This window comes from Myxocyprinus asiaticus, chromosome 26, assembly GCF_019703515.2.
Source record: "Myxocyprinus asiaticus isolate MX2 ecotype Aquarium Trade chromosome 26, UBuf_Myxa_2, whole genome shotgun sequence".
Taxonomy (NCBI): domain Eukaryota; kingdom Metazoa; phylum Chordata; class Actinopteri; order Cypriniformes; family Catostomidae; genus Myxocyprinus; species Myxocyprinus asiaticus.
Window position 1 is genome coordinate 15,090,301 of NC_059369.1, and position 20,063 is coordinate 15,110,363.

Below are 20,063 nucleotides of genomic sequence, written 5' to 3' on the forward strand. Positions count from 1 at the left end.
ATTTTTCTGAAAATCTTCATTTGTGTTCTGCTGAAGAAAGACAGTCATACACATCTGGGATGGCATCAGTGTAAGTGAATAATGAGAGAATTTTCATTTTGGGTGAACTATTCCTTTAAGTGACTTGTCTGGTTAAATAAAGGTTAAATAAAATAAACACTAACAAACATGGACTAAAGCCACAAAACTCACAATTTTTATTTCATGGGATCTTTATATTAATAACATACTAAAACAACAACAGGAAACCCACACACACAATTTTATGTAGTAAGAAAACACATTTGCAATGTATCTTTACACAACCTCTATATAATCAGATAACATTCGGAGTAGGTACAGTGTACCCAGGGTTTCCCATTTCACTGATACCAATAGTAACAGCTTGACCTTATATCAGACTGTCTTTTGCCCTTACTGCACCCATCTGGGCTTTATTCCTCCCCCAGCACCTGTTTCTATGGATATGACAGTACTCTGAATGCAGAATCTTACTGAAATGTGACAGACACAGCTGTGTGAGTAGCACTGGACTTCAGGCGTTCACACATATAGAATTAAGTCCACTCCTCACAACCAACTCAAGAATCACACACACCGGGTGACGTCATGCGAGAAGCAGACATGTGAATCACAAGCTCTGCGCACTTTGCTGTTTTTTTTATTGTTTTCATGTTATAATCCAGTGAGATTCGATACACCGAGTATATATTTGTTCTTTGAGGTAAACATGGCAAAGAAGTCAAAATCCTCGGGCTCTGGAGATATTAAAAGACACTTACGTGCTCAAGATGAAACCTCTGGGCCTGCAGACCAGGGACTCGATTTGGAAAGTGCGACGGGAGAAGAAATCCAGCGTCAACTGTCCAACACCTCGGTGATGCTGACGAAGGTTGTTGCTGACTTGGAGGATCTCGCTGTAATACGTGATCGATTATGGCGATGGAAACAAAATTCTTTGAGTTGGTCACAAAAGTGACAGAAGTTGAGAAACAAATAGATTATCTGGAATCATCCGAAAGGGAATTATCCGCTAATCCGCCCGCCTCCAAAATAGTCGTGGAAATTATTTTGGAAAAACTTGAAGATTTGGAAAATAGGAGCCGAAGGAATAACATACGAATTGTTGGAATTCCTGAGCATGAAGAGGGCAGAGATATGGTGAAATTCCTTGACGAGCTCTTCCGGAGTCTGCTCGACATAACAGGCCATAAGCTGGAAATCAAGCGAGCTCACAGAGTCCCGGCTCGGAGATCGGCTGAGGGAGACAGGCCCAGATCAATCCTGGCCAAATTTCTGAGATCATCCGATAAAGATCTCGTGTTGCGCCAGGCGAGGAGCTAAGGAAAGCTTTCTTGGAAGAATCACAATATTTTCTTGTTCCCGGACTTTGCGAATGCGATGAGAGAAACGCAATCGGTTCAAGGAATGTAAGAAACTCTTACATCAATGGAAGATCACTTTTGCACTGATGTTTCCGGCCAAACTGAGAATAGAAACGAAGGATGGTCGCAGGGTATTTACATGTCCAAAGCAAGCACTGTCTTTTATAAAAACAATACGTGAATAAGCCATTTGGGGTTTTTCATGTAGGTTTAGAGTGGATTAACTCGCTGTTCTTACTCTGGCTGTCTGAGGAAGCTGGGCGGCATTTTTTTTTTTTTTTTTTTTTTTTTGCGCTGGCTCCGTCTAGCGGCTGGAGTTTGTTTTGTGGAATGACTCCTTCAAGAAACTTTTGCATGGACGGATGATCGCTTTTACACTGAAGTTCCCGGCCAGATTGAGAATGGACACTAAGAATGACTGCAAAATATCTTCATGCCTACACAATGGATGTCTTTTATAAAGTTGATGGACGAAGTCATGGTGTCATGGTATTTTTATTTATTTATTTATTTTTTTTTTTATGCAGCCTCCAAATGAATTTGACTCGCTCAATACACACTGTTTTGTTTTTTGTGTTTGTTTTTTTTGTGTTGGTTTCGCCTGGCGGCTGGAGCTTGTTCTGTGGAATAACACTCTTTCCGGACAGTTGTGGATGAATCTGTTCGTTCTTTGTGCTTATGCCTCCTGTTGGCTGGAGTTTGTTATGTGGAGTAATTTTAAGGGACATTAGAATATTACATCATCTGCTGCACTCACAACAGCCGGCTCACTGAACACTTGTCTGTCCGTCCGAGGAAACTGAACGGCTTTATATCAGCTGGAGTTTATTTTGTGGAGGAACACACCTTTGAGACAGTTCTGTGAATGAATCTACATGTTCTTTGTGTTTATTCTGCCTATTGGCTAGGGTCTGTTTTACAAAGTATTTTCTGTTATGTGGTGTTGCCTTACAAAATTTGTGCAGAAGCACCGGACTTGAATAATCCGATGGCAAAGTTGTTGCAGGGGTTCTCGTAGGTGTACATGAGCCTTTTGAGTTTAGAGGGATGGACGCCGGTTGGCGCTGTCGTGCGCGGGGTTAATGCGCATGTTTTTCTTTTCTTGGTTTTTTGTTTTGTTCGGGGGGAAGTTCGGGGTTTGATTGTTGCAATAATGTTGGAATGTGGTCTGTATAATATTGTTTTTGACACACAATTTATTTTTTCTATTTTATAAAAATATCAAATGTTAATATGAGTGGATTGTCTCTCTCCACATGGAATGTGAATGGGTTGGGGCACCCCAAAAAAAGAAGGAAAGTTATTTCTTTTCTTAAACGTAAGAAATATGATATAGTGTTTCTTCAAGAAATGCATCTTTCCCCGCAGTAAGCTGAAAAATTTGGGAAGATATGGGGTGGACATGTTTTATTTAGCGCTAGCTCAAGTAAGAGCAGGGGGGTCATTATATTGATAAATAAACATCTACAATTCAAATGTCTCAAACAGACTAAAGATAAATCAGGAAGAGTCATTATTGTTTCAGCAGAAATTCAGGGGTTTGATTTTGGCTAATATTTACGCACCTAACGCTGATGATCAGGGCTTTTTTATAGATCTTGAAAGGATGTTGCAAGCCGCTGGCACCACTCATGATATAATACTGGGAGGAGACTTTAATCTTTTGATGGATTCAGTCCTTGATCATAGTGAAGCAAAAGTGTGTAAGCCCCCTAGAGCAACACTGACGCTTCATAGAATGTGTAAAAATCTTGGTCTTACAGATATTTGGAGACTTTTGAACCCATTTGGGAGGGACTATACATTTTTTTCATCAGTCCATAAGATTTATTCTAGAATAGATTTTTTTTTAATATATCTAAATCCCTCATTTCATCTGTTGTTGATTGCTCAATTGGAAACATTTTAGTCTCAGATCACGCCCTGGTGAGTTTAGAGGTGTTGCCACAAACGGAGAAAAAGAAATAATATAGTTGGCGCTTTAATGTATCCCTTTTGCAAAATCCTGATTTCCAACAAATGTTAAAGGCTGAAATCAATGTTTATATGGAGACCAATCCTTTGTAGGCGTGGCTTGGGAGGCACTTAAGGTGGTTCTTAGGGGTCGGATCATACAGTATGCCTCATTCATCAAAAAACCCAAAGCACGAGAACTCGTGGAATTGGAAGAGAATATTAAAAGTGTGGAGGCAGAGCTGAAGCGCCGAATGTCGTCTAATGGCCTCAGAAAACTGACCTGTTTGAAATACAGATATAATACTATTTTGTCGCGGAAAGTGGAGTTTTGGTTATTCAGGGCAAGACAGTCATATTTTGAGTCGGGGGACAAAGCAGGAGAACTTTTGGCTAGATTTATAAAGCAGAGAGAGTCTTTTTCAACCATTCCCTCAGTGAAATCTGCTGGTGGTGAAATATTTACCTCATCCATTGATATTTATAATGCTTTTAAAGAATTCTATCTTGATCTCTATAGTTCCACGTCTTCGTCTACTGATGAAGATATTAGGAACTTTGTGGAACCATTAGATCTTCCTAAACTGATGACTGAGCAAAAAAATTATCTTGATTCTGAAATAACCTTGGAGGAGATTGACGAGGTAATTACGGCCTTACCTACAGGCAAGGCTCCGGGGACAGACGGTTTTGCAGCTGAATTTTTTTTTAGATCTTATGCTACAGAACTGGCTCCACTTTTGTTAGAAGTTTATACGGAATCATTAAAGAATGGAAAGCTTCCCCCAACCATGACACAAGCCCAGATCAATCTGATTCTTAAAAAGGACAAAGATCCAAGCGAGTGTAAAAGTTACCATCCAATTTCCCTGATCCAGCTAGATGTACAAATTTTGTCAAAAATTCTGGCTAACCGATTAAGTAAAGTTATGACACCTCTAACACATATAGATCAGGTGGGGTTTATTCGGGGCCGCAGCTCTTCTGATAACATTAGGTGTCTAATCAATATTATGTGGTCAGTAGCGAATGATCAGACTCCGGTCGCTGCCATCTCACTTGACGCCGAAAAGGCGTTTGATACGGTAGAATGGGATTATCTTTTTAAGATTTTGGAAATATATGGGTTTGGGAATACTTTTATTGGATGGATTAAGTTACTTTATAGACACCCTGTAGCAGCAGTACAAAGAAATTGATTAATTTCAGATTATTTTACTCTGAATAGGGGCACCCGGCAGGGTTGCCCTCTTTCCCCATTATTGTTCTGTCTTGCCCTGGAACCATTAGCAGCCACGATAAGAAAGGAGGATGATTTTCCAGGGGTTGTGGCGGGAGGTGTGGCGCATAAGCTTCTGCTTTACACAGATGATATTTTATTATTCATCTCCAACCCCACTAGATCTATGCCTTGCCTCCACAGAATTTTTAATTCCTTTTCTAAATTTTCGGGATACAGAGCTAATTGGTCTAAATCCGAAGCTTTGGTGCTGACAGCGTACTGCCCAGTAACGGCTTTTCAAATGGGCACCTTTCATTGGCCCAAACAGGGCATTAAGTATTTGGGCATTTTATTCCCAGCAAATTTATGTGATTTAGTTAGAGTTAGTTTTGACCCTTTAATTAAAAGGTTTTCGAGTGATGTGGGCAGGTGGGCTTCATTACATTTATCGATGATTGGGAATGATAATGTTATTAAAATGAATTGTATTCCAAAATGTAACTACCTGCTACAATCTCTCCCTGTAGATGTCCCCCTCTCTTATTTCAAACAATGTGATAGCATAGCGAAGTCCTTTATTTGGAATGGAAAACGTCCCAGGTTACATTTCAATAAGTTACATAGGCCAACTGACAAGGGTGGGCTAGGCCTACCCAAGATTTTGTTTTATTATTATGCGTTCGGTCTTAGACATTTGGCTCATTGATTGCTTCCACCTGAGAGGGCCCCTCCCGGGTTTCTTACTGAACAAGAAGTTCTTGCCCCTATTTCGCCATTGCAAAGCCTTTCGATCAAACTAACCGGAGAAGTTAAGTCACACCCCATTATTTCGCATTTGCACATGGTTTGGACTAAAGTGTCGAGAGTGTTTAATTCGGACATTTATTTAAGTGTTGCCTCAAACATATGGCTGAACCCAAAATTACACATTAATAAGTCCCCTTTCTGTTGGTCGGAGTGGAATGGGAGGGGGGTTACTACACTCGGTGACCTATATGAGAGTGGAGTACTGAGATCTTTTGATAATTTGGTTCAATATTTTAAGAGTCCTAGATCTCAGTTCTTTAGGTTTTTACAGCTGTGTCACCTGCTCTGCACTGTTTTTGGGAGTAGTGTATACCCCCCTAAAGTGGCAGATACTTTGGAAATGGTAATTACTGCTTATGGGAAAGGCCATGAATCTTCTGTGTATTACTCCCTGTTAATTCAGAGTCTGGGGATGGTGCTTCATCTTCTTTCAAGAAATTATGGGAGAAAGATTTAAACTTGGTATTGGAGGAGGGAGAGTGGGCTAGGATCTTAAAAAGCATCAGGTCTGCATCTAGAGATGCAAGGATCTGTCTGATGCAATTTAAGATTTTGCATCGGTTCTACTGGACCCCCTCTAGATTGTATAGGCTTGGTTTTAAAGACTCACCCACCTGCTGGCGATGCCAGTCAGAAGATGGGGTCACAACCCAGGTTTTTTGGGGTTGTATTAAGATTCAGGAATTTTGGTTGAGGATCCAGCGTTTTGTGTGTGACGTACTGGACACTCAGTTTTCATTTTGCCCCAGACTTTGTATTTTGGGTTATGGAGGGGTCCTGAATATAGGAGATAAATACATGAAAAGCTGGGTCCTAACCAGCATGATGATTGGCAGACAGCTAATCCTTAGGGGATGGAAGTCAAGTTATAAAAGGTTATAAGTTGATTCCAAATGCATCATTTTGTGGTTAAATTTATTTTTATCTGTCTTGGAATCAATAAAAAAATTGTAATTAAAAAAAAATAAATAAAAAAAAAGAATCTCACACACCACATGCACACTTATGAGAAGATGAGCATATCCAAAAAACAGGAAATAAGTACAGATGATTCAGGTCGTTTATCTTCTGGGGTTTAAGGAAAATCAGTGGTTCAAAAATGAAGTTGATGGACTGCAGATTTAAAAATATAAATAAAATATAAAAATATAATTGGTATATGTCATCACTGTCACGACTGCTATGTTGACCAGAACTGCACCCAAGAATTTCACACACCATTGCACTTGTGTATATGGCTGTGTGACAATAAAAGTGATTTGATTTGATTTTGAAAAGTCAATCTGGTGTAAAGACAGGTGTGTTTATCTTTGGAGGTGTGCACATCACAAGGAGTTTGCAATGAAGCCTATGTTCTACTGTTGTTCTTTGCAGAGTACTACTCATAAAGGGATTTGGCTGTGCTCTGGGCCTTCCTCACAGTTGTGGCCAGTCAATAAATCTCACCCTCAATTAAAGAGCTGAGACATGTAAACAGCCTTCCACCTCTTATGACCACCAGCCATACACAATTAAATAAATCAAAATAATAACAAATTTATTTTTGTTTCATAAAAAAGGATTGATCTGTTAGAGTATGTGCAATTGATTAATTGGGATAATGATGTGATCAAAACTGGACATAATGTGGCAGATGCCCATGTCTCCTCTTCCTCCTATGCAGTAAGTCATGATCAGGCACACACCGGAGAAAGCTCTGCAGATGTCCGTAGAATTGGAATGGTTGATATTCACAAAGTTTTGCGTATCTCCCACCACTGGCATGTTCATTTATTAACTGAATAATTCACCATAAAAAAGTGGCAACAAATGCAAATCACCAAAACACAGAAGAAGAACTCAGCCCTCTCGTGAACATGCATACGAGGGCAGTTTGAAAGTGAAGATTTATAGCAAAAAAGGACTTAAATATTGTTCTGTTTCTCACCCACACCTATCATATCGCATCTGAAGACGTGGATTTAACCATTGGAGTCATATGGATTACTTTTATGCTGCCTTTATGTGCTTTTTGGTGCTTCAAAGTTTGGGTCACCATTCACTTGCATTGTATGAACCTGCAGAGCTGAAATATTCTTCTAAAAGTCTTGTGTTCAGCAGAAGAAAGTAAGTCAGACACATCTGGGATGGCATGTGTGAGGGTGAGTAAATTATGAGAGAATTTTCATTTTTGGGTGAAGTATCCCTTTAAATATTTTGGCTAATCTGATAAATTTTTCAGATAGCAATAAGAGTGCACTGTCTGCTCATTAAAAAAAATTGACGTTTAAATCCATTTGTCTTAATTCTACACATTTCCCCCAAAATAAATGTAGAAACTGCAAAAAAGTCTGCAGATTCCATATGGGCCTGTTCATGATCATGATCTCTTCTAAGTTGTTCTTAAGTATATTTCACAATAAAAATTATGAGGTAATGATAGTGGATTTAATCCATTGGAATTTCTCTCAATGAAAAAAAAAAAAAAAAATGCATGGATGTCATGTGTCTTGATTTTTCTAATGGAATCAGAAAACCACCAAAACAAAATGTTCTTAAATCACTTTTGGTCTTGTCTTTTCAAGAAAATGAGAGAGAGAGAGAGAGAGAGAGAGAGAGAGAGAGAGAGAGAGAGAGAGAATCTGACAGAACAATCTGCCTGAACAAGAACAGTTTCTGTTATTGCCCTTCGGAAAGGACAATCAACATTGTTTTAAACTCAGATAGGTCAGATACTGTAGATCAGGCACCAGTCCTTCTTCTCAGGCTCTAATGTTGCTTTCAGTGGGATAAAAAATTGATCCAGTGCTTGAGAGAGAAGAGGAGGACCTGAGGGAAACCATGCCATGCTGCATTAGCATGACGGCTGTCAGTCCTCTGGCAAAGGACCTCTCTCTCTCTCTCTCTCTGCTTGTTGTCTACCTTCTTACATTTCTTGATTAAATTAAGTAAGTATATATAGACATCATGATTACATAATTCCAGCAAATCTGCTTGTGGATCAATGCCATTAAATTATTGACAAAAATAATAATAGCAAATCAATAAAGGATGCAGTAAAGAAATGTCCTCAGTAAAAAAGTATACACATTGGACATCGACTTGACATCGACTGAAAATACTGTGCCTCATATCAATAGGCCATTCACATCAAAAGCATTTTGTGGGTCAGTCTGCACTGTTTTTATAGTATTTCTGCATAAACATTAGGGCTGGGAATTGCCACAGACCACCTGATTCGATATTACAACGACATTTCCTAGTCGATTTGATATGTATTGTGATATTCCGATTCTGTAAGTATTGCGATTTGATGGTTTGATAAAAAAAACAACTTCATAAAAAGATAAAATACCTTGTTAACTCCTTTTTCTCAGAAAGAAATGTCTATTGTAGAACAGTTGTGTCTGAAATAAAACTTGTTTTTACTCTGTAATATATAATTTGCAGGTAAAAGGTAGGGATGTGCAAAACTATCAATTTAAAACAAATATAAATGAGCCATTTGTAGGTTAATTTGTAAACACTGTGTCTCTGTGGCACTACAAAAATTCCTCTGTTTTGAGCGACCTGTTCAGCCCGACACAACAACATAAATTCGACCAATGGCATGAGTTGGGGCCAGGGGCGGGACTATCTGTTTGATCAATGGCAGGCAGGGGTGTATTCGGAATACTGTTTGAAAATAATGTTTATTTTAGCAAAGTTTGGTGGTGACAGTGGCTCAGAAATTACAAACTTCAGCTTTAAAAATAACTTTTTTACTAGCGGTAAAACATGTTCAGTCCGAATGGTCGACCCCTAAATCTTTAACTTAATATTAATTTTGACTAGAAAATGTCTCAGAGGCCCAATTTGATTCACATTTCATTTCTGATTTGTTTAACCTTCCTATTGTCTTAAGAAACTGCACCCTTCTTTTGTCCTTCGGGTCATTTTTGACCCGTCTTGAAAACTATTGAAAATGCATAAACTTTGATTACTGTCAAATCCCACTAAAGACCCCCCTTTACGAAAATCTTTTTTGCTGTGGTCCCAAAGTGTAGCATTGTCATGTAACTTCATGTCACCTATCAGATGTTTCGTTCCATTAACTGTACTTTAGGTGTTTCACAGGCCTGTTCCCTTCCAATGAACAGTTATTGGAATATGCAACTTTCCTCAATGTGTTGCAATGGGCAGTTTAATTGGAATATGCTGCAAACTATACCTACCATGCATGTTTCATCATTTTGCCTAGGCCTTTCTTAAACATAAAACAAGCGCTGAGAATTTGTATTTTGCCTGCTGCCCAGTGACATTTAAAACAAGCACTCAACCAAAGACATGCTACAGCGAAATATCAGTCCAAGACACGGCCCAGAAATTACTGCAGTAGCAATGTGGCCAATACAGGCCGGCTGCTGCATTTTCCATAGCAAAGGAATCAACGGAGATTGCATGTAGTATGAATCACTGGTTGTCCAATACTGACCTGAGTAATTCTTTGCGTCCTTACCTGTACACCCACTCCTAAGGATGAATGTTTATGCCACAGACCAAATGCAGTATAGGCTAAATGATTGTCGCGCGATGTATCAATAATCCCGCTGAGAACCCGTTCCGCTTTCTCTGTTCTCGAGCATAGTTGAGTCAGGTACACGCCGCTCAGATGCAATAAGAAGAGGATGTATGGCGCAAAACGCCACTAGGTACGTTCGATGACACCGGTCAGTACGCTATCTTCAAGGATGATATCACACGCTTGACATTAAATACGTGTCTGAGGCCAGATTTGCTTGCTCGGTCAGATCGCCGGTGTACTCGGATATCCCGTGCACCGGATACGCGCGCGCTCTCCCTCTCCCTGCGCTCTCAATAACGCGGAGGAGAATACAGCAGCAGTATGATGGGGACGCCACAGACAGAACCCCACAGGAACGAACACACACACACACACACACACACACACACACTTGTGAGAACCTCCAATATATTTCTATTGTTCATAAATTAAGCTGAATACAGTTAGGTTTCTAGACACTAACCCTACCCCTTATAAAAAATTAAAAAAAATTTTTAATTAAAATTATAAATTATAATTATTATTTTAATTTTAAGACATTGTTTGAGTCATTTATGAACCTTTTTTTAATTAATACTATTAATTAATATAGTACTAAATTAATACTATTTTCTACGTTTGCGAAGACTTTGCAAGAATTGTCAGAAATTTGGCCTTTGCATATTGTGAAGCAAAATAACTGTTAAGGAGGCTGTCTGCACGTTCTCATAACAAATATAATTACAATGTTCAAATATCATTACAATCTTACAATGCTTATAGGAGACTATAATTAGGGACTGGATGTGTTCCAAGGAACGAAAACCAAAAACAAACAAAAACTTGTGCAGAACGTAACCGAAAACGGGAACGAAGTCCCTTTCAATTGCTCCAGAGTGAAACCCTAATCAAGCTAATCAAGCCGACGTGAGGGATAAAGGCCGCCAGAGGTGGCAGTTTGGGAGAGAGAGAGCTACAGGCAGCTGCCCTGTATGTGTTTAAGTTTTGTCTTTATGTTTTAATTTATCATTAAATTATTATTTATATTGTCAAGCCGGTTCTCGCCTCTTCCTTCCCCTTTACACTATTACACTCTCGTTGCCCCAAAAATGAGGCTTCTCTCTTTTTAGTTGAATATGATAAGCATGTGCTCTGATTCTGCAGGAAACTGCTGCATTACACATTTCTTTGCCTTAATGCTTGTTGTGTATGTAGTTTTCTGTGACATGCTGAAGACTTTTTAGAAAACTATATACATATTCCGTATACATGCATGGTTAATCCAAATACAAGGAAAGATATTGAGGCAAAAAGATTCCTCAGTCTTCACTGAATTATTGTTAGATATGATGCATTAATACAGATTTGATGCTGCAGGGTTCTGACCAAGCAGAAGATCTCTTTTTAAAAACAAATAATTAAAATAAAATAATTATAAAATAATTTGGCCTGCAGTGAGTGAAGGCATGCAGGAAAGAGAGATTTTGGCTATTAATTGATTTTAGATGGCCAGATGTATTTTTATATATATATATTTTTTGGAATATATTTAATTTTATTTCTTTTTTTCTGATTAACACTTTTTATTGATTCACAAAATTGACAAAGAAAAGCAAAACATATAGTCACAGAATCAACATGTAACCCCCACTATAACCCCCTCCCCCACCCCAACCCAACCCTACCCTGACCCTCAACAAACATCCCTGTGGTCACACACACACACACACACACACATACATATATATACTATATATATATATATATATATATATAGATAGATAGATAGATAGATAGATAGATAGATAGATATATAATATTGTGTATATATATACATATATATATATATATATATATATATAAAATAATAATCACACACATTTAAAACTATAATTCTGTCTCCACTGCCCCTCCCCGAGAGCCCTCCAAGAAGGCCAAATAGCTGCCCCATTTCCTATCAAATAAATCAAAGTTTCTCAGCCTTTTACATCACATTTCCTCAAATGCCACCACTCTCCCCATCTCTGTGCACCACTCTTGAAATGAGGGCACTCCAGCCGACTTCCATTGTAACGAACTGGCCATGGAGACGGTGTTAGGATCCATGTGCAGGAAGTTTATTAAAGTACACAAGCAAGCAATCCAAATCGGCAAGCAAATAGAGGTAGTTGTTAAGCAGGCGGTATAATCCAATAAACCAAAAAGACAGTCCAACAAGGCAAACAAAACAAAGGGGTATCCAAAGGCAGTAAATCCAGGAAAACAGGCAATGGTCATAACAAGAGAACAATCAGCAATGGCAATGGAAAAATGCTTGGTAAGACAGGGTAAACTGGCAATACTTAGCAAAGTAACAATGGAAAAGCATGGCTATTTATATGATGCAAACAGGAAATCACCAAAGAAGAAATGGTACAGAGTTAGTATTCAGGAGAGGGCTCCCTCTGGTGGTTGGTAGGAGGGGTAACAACCTCGGATGTCCTCTTAGAACAATCTGTCTGCCGATCATAACGCTGGCTAGGACCCATTTTTTTTATGTGTTTATCCCCTATATTAATGACCGCCCCATGGCCTAGAATACAGAGTCTAGGGCAAAATGAAATTTGAGTGCCCAATACGTCAAACATAAAACTCTGAACCTTCAACCAAAATTCTTGGATCTTAACACACCACAGAAAAACATGGGTTGTGTCCCCATCTTCTGATTGGCATCACCAGCAGGTGGGTGTGTCTTTCAGACCAAGCCTATACAATCTAGAGGGGGTCCAATAGAATCGATGTAAAATCTTAAATTGCATAAGACGTACCCTTGCATCTCTAAATATAGACTTGACTTTTTTAGAATCCTAGCCCACACTCCCTCCTCCAATACCAAGTTTAAATCTTTCTCCCATAATCTCTTGATAGAAGTTGAAGCTCCGTCTCCCAGACTCTGAATTAGCAGGGAGTAATACACTGATGCCTCATGACCTTTTCCAAAAGCAGTAATCACCACTCCCAGAGTATCTGCCACTTTAGGGGGAGGTATGCTACTCCCAAAAATAGTACAGAGCAGGTGGTGCAGCTGTAAATACCTAAAGAACTGAGATCTGGGAATCCCAAAATGTTGAACCATATTTTCAAAGGATCTCAACACTCCACTCTCATATAGGTCACTGAGCATATTAACCTCCCTCTCAATCCACTCTGTCCAGCAGAAAGGGGACTTTTTAATACATAATTTTGGGTTCAGCCATATGCTCGAGGCTACATTTAATAAATGTCCAAATTAAACACTCTGGACACTTTTGTCCATACTGAGTGCAAATGCGAGATGACGGGGTGTAACTTAACTTCTCCGATTAGTTTGATAGAAAGGCTTTGCAATGGCGAAATAGGGGCAAGAACGTCCTGTTCAATACAAAACCAGGGAGGGGCTCTATCAGGTGGAAGTGACCAATGAGCCAAATGTCTAAGACAGAATGCATAATAATAAAACAAAATCTTGGGTAGGCCTAGCCCACCTTTGTTAATCGGCCTATGCAATTTACTGAAATGTAATCTGGGACGCTTACCATTCCAAATGAAGGACTTTGCTATGCTATCAAATTGCTTGAAATAAGAGAGGGGGACATCTATAGGGAGAGATTGTAGCAGGTAGTTGAATTTTTGAATAAAATTCATTTTAATAACATTAACCTTCCCAAATAGTTTCCCCATAGATAAATGTAATGAAGCCCACCTGCCCACATCACTCAAAAAACTTTTTATTAAAGGGTCAAAATTAACTCTAACTAAATCACACAAATTTGCTTGGAATAAAGTACCCAAATACTTAATGATCTGTTTGGGCTACTGGAAGGTGCCTGGCTGAAAAGCCATTACCGGGCAGTGTTGGGCCTCATGTATTCAGATAGAAGACAAAGGCAGGCCTAACACAGTCGTAAAAACCTAACTCAAGCCCCCACATTCCAAGTCGTAAATTATACTGATAAAAATTGTGCCAAAATCAAACAAAGGGAGTCCAAAACAGACTACAAATCCCATGAAGCCTTGCTCACTAAAGGATCGAACTCTCAACTCCTATTGGATGAGGCACACAACAGAACGCACCTCAAACCATGACATCATCAGGAGTTGAAATACCTCTGAAATGCTTTCGGGATTTGCTTCCAGCAACTTTGTTCACCGAGTATAGACACAGCTCATCACTGCTCTCAGGTGCAACCTCGTGGCACAAGGAAGTAACGTCCGACTTGAAACTGTGGCCATACAATCTCCATCTCGCTGGACGAGTTGAGATTACTCTGTGTTCAACCGAACACTCTAACGGATCCGAAGGAGACCGCCGAGCAATTCGCATCTTCATCCGTTTGCCTACAGAAGTGAAGAGATTAAAGATTTCTCTTCCATCTTCAATCAAGTCGACATTTCTGAGTTCTCTGCCAGCCCGGCGAGAATCAACAGCCATACCGCCCACCGACAGAGCGAGGAAACGGCCTCCTGTCATCACCCGAGCCTCAAGGAACCGGGTTAGAGTTAAAGGACGGAGTAAAACACATTCTACCTGTGTCCTCATGCGATTCAAGTAAGAGGTTTACGTCTGGGCAGAGATAGAATATTATAGTGTGTTATTCTTGTGTTTCAAGGTTTTTGCTTGTACAGTTTACGGACCGCCATGTCCGCTCATTATTAATACTCAAGGTATTAATTATCACAATTTTGTTTTGCTGTATTGTGGTCCAACCAAATTGGACTGTTGTGCAATTTTGCCATCGCGGGTGAGACAGAAACTGAGTTCATCCATTAAATAGTCAAAGTACGCAGGACTGTTTACAAGCCGTCCACCGCGTCTCTGAGCGTTGAACTAACAGCTGCTTTCTCTCCCACGATCGCGAAATCGGCTTTAGGGCTGTCACTTCTCTCTCTCTCGTACTAACCACACACACACACGCACGCAACCCCTCACAAACATTCTGGCACACATTTTTGGCTCGTAGATAGCTTAAATGCTAAAGCCCAGCTTTGTCCCTAAGCTATCGTACAAGCGGATACACGTGGTAACTGGTAGACGCTAGTCGCCATTGACTGGTTTCTCTCCGCCCCCATTCGCGGTCATATTCCCTGGCCGGAAGTCTCGCGTGACATACTCTCCACGAGAGTCACGTCCACCATTTTGTGCGTGTCCCTCCTTACACACACACACACTGTCACACACACACACCTTATGTGTTATATGATTATTTTTATTTCCATATCTAATCATATCACTGTTTAGTTTGTAGTTGTAAGTCGGAAGTTTATTGACTGCATTGTATTAATTATTCATTGATATTACTGCATAAATAAACTTTGTTTATATTACAAAGAGAAGTGTTTTGGTTTGTTTTGCATATGCCTGTGTCATGCTGACGGGATGTCAGTGCTCGGATTCAAACCTTCATTCATTGTTTTTTTTCCCGAAAATCGATATTCTTCGGATGTCGATTTTCCTAAGGAAACAATCTAATATTCGAGTACTGTTTTAATATTTGGTTATTAGTCCCTGATTTCAGGGTGGTGCCCCGTCAGTGTTATTCCTTATTAATATTCTATTGATTTTTGATAATTGATGATTGTTGAATTTGAACGATCAATAAGCTAGTGTTAATTTTAATTAATGTTTCATCGATGTTAACAATTAACGATTATCTTTGATAACTGTTGATTTAAAAGATAAAAAAAACTAACATTGATTCTCATCAATGTTCTATTGATTTTAATAATTAATAATTAATAATTATCTTTGATAATTATTAATTATTGCTAATAACCAAACTTGCTCCTAAACGTAGCACACTACATTTACTGGAGCCCCATATGAGGTTTTAATGAGTTAGATTCAATTAATTAATTTAAATATTAATTAATAACTAAAGAAATAATTATTATTTCTGATAGTAACACTGATCTAAACAACCAGTAAAGCCCTACAGCAGTATGCTGTCAGAGCCAAAGCTTCGGATTTAGACCAATTAACTCTGTATCCTGAGAATAATTCTGTGGAGGCAAGGCATAGATCTAGTGGGGTCGGAGATGAATAATAAAATATCATCTGTGTAAAGAAAAAGCTTATGCGCTACACCTCCCGCCATCACCCCTGGAAAATCATCCTCCTTTCTTATCGTGGCTGCTAATGGTTCCAGGGCAAGACAGAACAATAATGGGGAAAGAGGGCAACCCTGCCGGGTGCTACTATCCAGAGTAAAATAATCTGAAATTAATCCATTTGTTTTACCGCCACTATTGGGTGTCTATAAAGTAACTTAATCCATCCAATAAAAGTATTCCCGCAAGTATATAACGCATACTTTTCCAAAATCTTAAAAAGATAATCCAATTCTACCATATCAAACGCCTTTTCGGCGTCAAGTGAGATGGCAGCGATTGGAGTCTGATCATTTGCCACTGACCACATGATATTGATGAAAAGCCTAATGTTATCAGAAGAGCTACGGCCCCGAATAAACCCCACCGGATCTATATGTATAAGAGATGTCATAACTTTACTTAATCGGTTAGCCAAAATTTTTGACAATATTTTAACGTCTAGCTGGATTAGGGAAATTGGACAGTAACTCTTACACTCGCTTGGATCTTTGTCCTATTTAAGAATCAGACTGATCCGGGCTTGCGTCATGGTTTCCAACTTTCCATTCTTTAATGATTCCGTATAAACTTCTAGCAAAAGTGGAGCTAGTTCTGTAGCGTAAGATCTAAAATATTCAGCGGCAAAGCCGTCTGGACCCGGAGTCTTGCCTGTAGGCAAGGCCTAAATTACCTCGCCAAGATCCTCCATGGTTATCTCAGAATCAAGATAATTTTTTTGCTCAGATGTCAGTTTAGGAAGTTCTAATGGTTCCACAAAGTTTCTAATATCTTCATCAGTAGACGAAGACATGGAACTATAGAGACCAAGATAGAATTCTTTAAAAGCATTATTAATATCAATGGCCGAGGTAAATATTTCGCCACCAGCAGATTTCACTGAGGGAATAGTTGAAAAAGACTCTCTTTGTTTTATATATCTAGTCAGCAGCATTGTCCCCTGACTCAAAGTATGACTGTCTTGCCCTGAATAGCCAAAACTCCACCTTCCATGACAAAATAGTATTATACTGTATCTGTATTTCAGTTGGGTCAGTTCTCTGAGACTATTAGACGACATTCGGCGCTTCAGTTCTGCCTCGGCACTTTTAATATTCCCTTCCAATTTAACGAGTTCTTGTGCTTTGGATTTTTTGGTGCATGAGGCATACTGTATGATCCAGCCCCTAAGAACCGCCTTAAGTGCCTCCCAAGCCATGCCCACAGAGGATACTGAAGACCAGTTGGCCTCCATATAGACATTGATTTCAATCTTTAGCACTTGTTGGAATTCAGGATTTTGCAAAAGGGATACATTAAAATGGCAACTATATGATTTCCTTTTCTCTGTATGTGACAACAACTCTAAACACACCAGGGCATGATCTGAGACTAAAATGTTTCCAACTGAGCAGTCAACAACAGATGAAAAGAGGGACTTAGATATCAAAAAAATCTATTGTAGAGTAAATCTTATGGACTGACGAAAAAAAATTATAGTCCCTACCAGATGGGTCAAAAGCGTCCAAATATCTGTAAAACCAAGATTTTTACAGATCTTGTGAAGTGTCAATGTAGCTCTAGGGGGCTTGCACACTTTTGCTTCACTATGATCAAGGACTGAGTCCATCAAAAAATGAAAGTCTCCTCCCAATATTATATCATGAGAGGTGCCAGCGGCTTGCAACATCCCATCAAGATCTATAAAAAAAGCCCTGATCATCTATGTTAGCTGCATAAATATTAGCAAAAATAAGACTTTACCCCTGAATTTCAGCTAAAACAATACTGACTCTTCATAATTTATCTTTACTCTGAGAGATTTGAATTGTAGATGTTTACTTACCAGTGCAATGACTCCCCTGCTCTTACTCATGCCAGCACTATAAAAAAAAATGCCCACCCCATATCTTTCCAAATTTTCCCACTTCCTGTGGAGAAAGGTGCGTTTCTTGAAGATACACTATATCATATTTCTTACACTTAAGATGAGAAATAACCTTCCTTCTTTTTATGGGGTGCCCCAACCCATTCACATTCCATGTGGAGAGAGACAATCCATTCATATTAACATTTGACATTTTGACATATAAGAAAAAATAGATCGTGTGTCATAAACAAGATTACAAAAACCACATGCCAACACTGGTGTGACCATTAAAACCCGAACATCCCCCTGAACAAAACAAACAGAAAAAAAGAAAAATATGCGCATTAACCCCGCGCATGACAGCGCCAACTGGTGTCCATCCCTCCAAACTCAAACAGTCCATGTATGCTTACGAGGACCCCCCCCGACAACTTTGCTGTCGGATTGCTCAAGTCCAGTGTTTCTATACAAATTCTGTGAGAAAGAATTACACAGCAAATTATAATCTATAAAACAAACTCCACCCAATAGTTGGAACAAACTCAAAGAACATGTAGAATCATCCACAAAACTGTCCCAAGGTGTGCCACTCTGCAAAATAAACTCCAGCCGCTAGGCAGAACCAGCACTTAAAAAAAACGCTCAGTTTCCTCAAACAGTCAAGTGAATGATCAGTGAGCCGGTCCACTCGGCTGCAACATGAGTACCACAAAATGACTTACTGCATTGACTTTATGAAGGATTTCGCTTGCTGTGGGCATGTGAATGTTTTACGACCCTCCTTAGCATCTATTCTCAATTTGGCCGGGAATATCAGTGCAAAAGCGACCTTCCGTTGATGTAAAAGTTTCTTGCATTCCTTGAATTGATCACGTTTATCTCTTGTCGAATTCGCAAAGTCTGGGAACAAGAAAATGCTGTGGTTTTTCCAAGAAAGCCTTCCTTTACTCCTCGCCTCATGTAACACAAGATTTTTATCAGATGATCTCAGAAATTTGGCCAGAATTGATCAGAGTCTGTCTCTCTTAGCGGATCTCCATGCCGGAACCCTGTGAGCTCACTCGATTTCCAGCTTATGGCCTGTTATGTCTAGCAGATTTGGAAGGAGCCCATCCAGGAATTTCACCATATCCCGACCCTGTTCGGCCTCAGGAATTCTGAGAATACGGACGTTATTCCACCGGCTATGGTTCTCCATGTTCTCCATCTTCTCCCAGACATGCTCCAAATCCACCTTGGTTGCTAGCGGATTAGCAGATAATTCCCTCTCTGATGATTCTAGATAATCGTTTCGTATCTCGACATCCATCACTCTTGTAACCATCTCAGAAAACTTTGCATCCATGGCAGAGACTGATCGACGTATCACAGCAAGATCCTCTAAGTCAGCAACAACCTTCGTCAGCATTGCCAACATGCCCAGCAAATCTCGCCGCATTTCCTGCACTTCCCCGACCAAATCGACTCCCTGGCTCGCGGCCCTCTCGGGGGTATCAGCTTGAGCACGTAAGTGTCTTTTAATGTCTCCAGAGCCTGAGGATTTTTAATTCTTTGACATATTGTCTTCCTAGAACAGTTATGAAACAGAGTGTATCGAATCTCTCCAGTATATATCATTAAAAGTGTTAAAACTAGCAAAATGCGCAGCCCTTGCCGTTCACACATCTGACCCTCGCATGGCGTCATGTGACTCCATATTGAATTTTATTAATTATTTTATATAGGCTACTGTATACTTTGCTTGTTACTATTTCTATGTGGATAATTCCCCCACAGGAGAAAAAAATAAATAAATAAATGTAATTGCTAATTTTCACTTATTTTGGTTGAGACAAGTCCCTTATTCTGAGCTTGTTTTTCTTTCAGACCAGGTCCCTCTTTTTTCTGGCAACACTGCAACTGATATATCACCCACGCTTAGCATATATTACTGTTATAAAAAAAAAGAAGATCTTTAACCGTTCTTTAATCTCGTTCTAACCAGTTACCAAAATGTATTCTACTTCGAACAAAAAATAATTTCGACTTGTTCCTCCTGTGACAATGGGTTACAGTGAGTCACATACAACTTAAAGTTGTCATGCATTGAGAAATAAAAATGTCCTAAATCTTTTGACATATAATAGGTTATAGTACTATAAAAACATACTGTAAGTTTCAGGACTCAAATATTCGTTAGTCCAAAAAAAGGCTTTATAG

The 20,063-nt window shown here is 39.3% G+C and overlaps 1 protein-coding gene across 1 annotated transcript in view; it reads right to left on the reverse strand.

Moving 5' to 3' along the window:
- Nucleotides 1–9,905, reverse strand: part of LOC127417226 (spectrin beta chain, non-erythrocytic 4-like) — a 140,678-nt gene extending 130,773 nt beyond the window's left edge. Inside the window, exon 1 of the mRNA XM_051657081.1 lies at nucleotides 9,845–9,905. The gene's annotated coding sequence lies outside the window, so the exon portion shown is untranslated. The remainder of the gene's footprint in view (nucleotides 1–9,844) is intronic.
- Between the last annotated feature and the right edge of the window lie 10,158 nt (nucleotides 9,906–20,063).